The sequence below is a fragment of the Lagenorhynchus albirostris genome, chromosome 14 (genome assembly GCF_949774975.1).
Source record: "Lagenorhynchus albirostris chromosome 14, mLagAlb1.1, whole genome shotgun sequence".
NCBI lineage: Eukaryota > Metazoa > Chordata > Mammalia > Artiodactyla > Delphinidae > Lagenorhynchus > Lagenorhynchus albirostris.
The window spans coordinates 22,200,603-22,206,285 of NC_083108.1; the positions used below are offsets into that span (position 1 = coordinate 22,200,603).

Consider the following 5,683-nt stretch of genomic DNA (forward strand, 5'->3'; position numbering starts at 1 on the left):
CTGTCCACATTTTTCAGTAACTTCCTTGTGTTCGTTTCTGTAAACTTGTTGATCTCTAAGGGTTTCTCAGTTTTGCTTCAGATACTCTGGTTGACACAGGAATGCTGGTGCTTCTGGCTCTGTGTTCATCCAATGCCATCCTCAGCATGATAATAATGAGAGCTAACATTATTAAATGCTGGCTATGTGCCAGGTGGTGTTCTAAGCAATTACATCTATTTACTCATTTAAATCTTTTTTAGTAAGTTCATGAATTAGAGCTGTTTTGTAGATAAAGAAATGAGAACACAGAATGTTCCAGCCATTTGCTCAAGATCACAAAGCTAATATGTGGCACAGCAGGACTCTGAGTCAGTTTGGCTTCAGAACCTGAGTGCTCAACCAGTATGCTATTTGTCACCAATATGTCTATACCTCAATCCTAATGTTACCTATTATAATTTTAACTTATTCACACCACACTACGAACTCACACGCATATATTAGCACATATGCTGGAGCAAGAAAGATTACCAGAAGATCAAAAACATTATTCAGGCAGTAATAACAATGGCTAATGGCATTGTACATTCTTTATGATTTTAAAAGCATCCTTGCAAAGCTGTATAATTGACCCAGTTTTTTAACCCTCTGAATCAGACAAGTCAGGTAGATTGTTCAAGATCACCAGCAGGTCTCTGGACTTCTGAACTCAGATCTACCAAATGCAGAGGTCCCTGCCCTTTCAACTATGACATACAACCTTCTTACTAACCGCTAGACACAACCAGCCTAGTATAGTGAAATGAACACTTGGATAAAGTGTCTGTCATCATGGTAGAACTATTAACAGCCAAAGAAGGAAGGAAGCATTGTCCATAATTAGACATAAATTCTAGGCTTTAGGAAAAAAATCGTTTGTAAAAGTTCAGAGAAAAGGTAGGTATGACTCCTTGGTGACACTATAAAAGTTAAAATGGCTAAAAGAGGAAAGGTTCACATAAAAGAATTCTATCAGAACAATCACTAACGTCTTAGTTTGTTTGAGCTGCTATAACAAAGTACCATAGACTGGGTGGCTTATAAATGACAGAAACTTATTTCTCACAGTTCTGGAAGTCATGGTCGGGTTCTGGTGAGAACCCTCATCTGAGTTGCTGACTGCTAACTTCTCATTGTATCCTCAAATAGCACAAAAAAGGTCATCTAGCTCCCTGACCTCTTCCTATAAGGGCACGAATCCCATTCATGAGGGCTTCACCCTCGGGACTTAGTCACCCCTTAAGGGCTCCATCTCCTAATACCATCACGTTAAGAATTAGATTTCAGTATATGAGTTTTAGGGGACATAAATATTCAGTCCATAACAAAAAATGACATTGATCAAGAAGAAAAAGGAAAAGTGTCTTTTAAAAAAGCAAACAAACAAAAACTATGCAGAGAGCTCTTGGTCTCAGATTTTAAAAGAAATGCCTGAAATATGAAAAGAAGCACTTATAACCAAGGAATACTAGCCAGTCTTAGTGATAACCAGGATAAACAGAGTTGAAATTGCCCTGAGTCTTAAAAAGACAGTGTCAGGGCACTGAAAGGGGGCTTTGAGCTGACTGAGTTCAGAGCAGGAAGAAGAATGAGGAATGGAAGGGCCCCATACTCAGGGGCAGATGGTGTCATGTTGAAAGCTAACAGAGAAAAACAGGACAATTCGGCTTCTTTCTTGCTTTCTCTATCGAGGAAAGTGATCTTCAAACTGGGAAGGCTTGAACAAATATGGTTTGTAGGAAACTGAAACCTAAGGTAGACAATAAGAAAACACCAAGTCCCTCAAATGAGTTCAAGTTCACAGGCCCCGCTGCAGTGAGTGCTGGAGAGTTTGGGAGAATTTAGAGAACAGATACATGCTCCAATTTTTAAAAACAAGCAATAGATGGATTACAGAAAGATGAAAAGTATCAAGACCTGGAAATATTTTTTACGGATATATAGACTTTTATTAGGGCAAGCATTTCCACAAGCATAAAGATCTCTTTAAGACAAATAGATGACCCAAGTATCTTTGTTAAGTAGTGATCAAAAATGAAGTAAAATTTAGCAAAATTAATTCTAAATAAAGACATTCAGCATATAAACCAAGTCTTTTGAAGTTTTTTAACACCGAGACCTAATCACATTGTTTTCCAAGTTAGAGTGTCTAACAATTAATGTTGAAACCATAATTAATAATATGATACATATGATACTGTGCTTTTCCAAAGTAAAGAAATATATTTGACGTAATATTTTTATGAATCACATTTGATATCACAAAATAAACTTTACTGGACAAAAAAAAAATTGTTAAAAATTCTCAGAAAAAAAAGACATAATGAAAAGATAGACATAGTGTAGAGATAATGTTAAAATATTGTCACACAGGGCGAGAGAGAGTCATGGACATATACACACTAACAAACATAAGGTAGATAGCTAGTGGGAAGCAGCCGCACAGCACAGGGATATCGGCTCGGTGCTTTGTGACCACCTGGAGGGGTGGGATAGGGAGGGTGGGAGGGAGGGAGACGCAAGAGGGAAGAGATATGGGAACATATGTATATGTATAACTGATTCACTTTGTTATAAAGCAGAAACTAACACACCATTGTAAAGCAATGATACCCCAATAAAGATGTTAAAAAAAAAGATACAAAAAAAATAAATAAAATAAAATAAAATATTGCCACAGGTATGGGAATGTATCATTTGAATATAAAAAATGTTATAAAGCAAAAGGTTGTCAAATATAGGAGAGTTATTTCGAAACACATGCAAAACCAAGATTATGAAGTAGTGGCAACTATTTCTAATGTATAACAGATATTGAAATGCCGTGGGGGAAATGAACAGAAGTATCTCCTGAAGTGGTAGTGACAAAGGACAGAGGTGGTTTTCAGAAGTTCAAGGGACATAGCTAATTAACTTACCACCTCCTTCAAATAAAAGTGAGACTCTCTTGGGAGAATCTAAGCCCATTAGCAGACACATCTTAGAGCAGTTAATGAAATGCTTCATATTTCAGCAGAAAGAGATTTCAACGGTAAAAATGACATAGGAATCAGAAGCATACTTTGCTGTGACACTTGGTAGTTGACGTTTTCCCAGTGACCACGAGTGTGAGATCCTCATGAGACTGATGTCCCCCAGCTGCATGAATATCTGCACTCTCATTTCACCAAAGAACATGAACCCTGCTGGGTGCTCTGTATTCTGGGTGGAGAACGTCAACCAATTCTGTGTAGCCTAAATCGACATGGGCATCCACCACCGTTTTAAACTCATCACCCCACAGAGCTGGCCCAGCAGGCTTCATCTGGAAAATAACTGGCTCATAGACTCCTTTGGGATTTTTTTTTTTCTAGTTTGCACTATGGTACCCCATAAATAATCTCAAACTCTTGCTTGTCAATGAGAGCCAAATTTGGAATAAGAAATTGTTCTCGGCATTCTTTATTCTTGGCCGAGCCTTTCTGAACTTCAGCTCAAGGAGCAAAACTATCATACTTCCAAACATGAAACACTTTATCCATCACGCCTCCAAATTCTGCACTCCAGAATCCAACCAGATCAGAGTGAGCTGTCTAAAGATGAATGGTTTTACTAATATTTTCCAGAAACTCATTTATCTTTGAGGGTTTAAGGCAATAACTATGAAATTCATAGAATGTTCCATCATATTGTCGGGGGGCCCCCATAGCAAAAGATGAATGGATCTGAGGGGCAGGTGACCACGTGGCCAGAGCCCTAGTCAGGCTGCCTTGGAGGACAAGCGTGGCAGGGCTTTGGGTGCTGAGAAGGGCAGCCAGTCAGTGGTCCTCCTTTTACGGCTTTCCTAATGGAAATCAAGACCAGGCCAATTTTTAAAAGGGTAAATATCTTTTAATACTTAAAAGATCATAATTAAACATAATTGCGTGTGCCAATATCATTCTTAGAAGGCAAGCTTTACCAAAGGAATCTTGTTTCTGTGTTGAGAGGCTATGAAGGTAAGTCAACACTTTACTGGGTCAAGATTTCAAGACGCCATTGTCAAACTATCCCTATGGACAATATAGATAAACTTGGACTGTATGCCGGTTAAGTAAGGAAGTTTCCTAACTAGCTGAATGACTGAATGTATACGCTGTTGATGAACTCAATTCTGTCTGAAGAAACATACTGTGTGGTAAGGGGGGCTAGGGTATGCTTTTCTTGCATAAACCATATATTTGGCACATTTTTAATGACTCATATAGATATACAGCAATCAGCTGCATATTTTGATGCAACTGTTTTGAAGATATTTTGACAGCCCAGTGAAACAATTTAAAGAATTTTCCTCAAGTGCCAATTAACATAATTACATACACACTCACTTCCTGATCTTCATCCCACTTCTGAGTGAATTTTAGAGGGGCAATAAGGTCAGATTCAGGGGTGAGATGAGGCTTTGCGACATTCATTATTCACGCTGCTAGGGCATGACAAAAGATGTGTTTATATTTTGATGCACCCATTTCGATATGACCAAATCAAAGTAGTCACATCAAAATCCTTTTCCAGATCAGATTTCCATACATTTATCTGCATCACAGATTTTGGAACTCTACAGCACTAAGGATCTATCTCTTCAATACCCCGTAAGACATTTCCTTCCAGGTTGGCAATAACTCATTGTGCTTCTAATATATCTGAGGACAGAAAGATGGAGGCTGGTTTTAGAGTCAATATTTGCTAGATCTCCACCAAGTCAGATGTCATCTTCTTGCCTTTGGGAATACAGATAAAGATGGCATATCATTCCAGGTTCTTTGTAAGTAATAGAAATAGACCCTGGCTGACAAAGCCAGAAAGGACTTTATAGGAAGGCTACTGGGTAGGGCTTTCATAGCAGAAAAGTCAAACAACCAGGTCTTGGGGAGGCCCATGGTCAGAGTAGCTCCAGGGAGCTCAGTAGAGAACCCAGACACAGCTCCTGCAGGAAGTACCATCAACAGCTTCAGTTCCACTGGCCAACTGTCCCTCTGTGTCTCTGCCCAAGTTTCAAATCTTGTCTCCTTGCCCCCTGTCCTGTGACCAGGACTATTGGGGTCATGTGGATGGAGGAGAGAAATCTCCCCAAGGGAAAAGGAAGGGCACAGTTATCAGAAGAAAGGGGCAGTGTGCAGGAAAAGAAAGAAAAAAAATAGACCCACTAAAGACCTGAACTGCAGTCAAACACTCATTTTCAACTACAGGTTTGGCCTCACCTGCTTTATGTAAATAAGGGATTTAGTTGGCTGCAAGCACAGTAAGAGTGCTGACACAGCCTTGGTGGTCCCAGCATCAGTAAGATGGCACCCCTTCAGAGGTTCCAGCACAGCCATGGGACCTTCACCATGGCCCCCCGGGTAGCCCTCCTCTGTGATTCTGGTCTCTGGGACACATCCTCTCATTCATTCTCCACCTCTAGGAATGGTAGCTGCTTCCTGTAATTACGAATGTCTGGGTTATCTCACATTTGCCTTTTTGCCCACTTTGTCCTTCTGTAGCTATGTTAAAAAGCTCCTATGTTAATTTCCCTCTACTGGAAATGTTGAGAGTATTTCTATCTTCTTTTCCAGAGTCAGCAAATGCTGAAAACCCAGGTGATGTCCACAGTAGGATGTTTGGTGAGGGAGGCTGATACCATGCGGTACTTGGAATGCATGTC

The 5,683-nt window shown here is 39.8% G+C and overlaps 1 pseudogene; it reads right to left on the reverse strand.

The window, feature by feature from the left end:
- Positions 1-3,023: 3,023 nt before the first annotated feature.
- On the reverse strand, positions 3,024-4,454 carry LOC132504407 (protein NipSnap homolog 3A-like; annotated as a pseudogene).
- Positions 4,455-5,683: the final 1,229 nt, after the last annotated feature.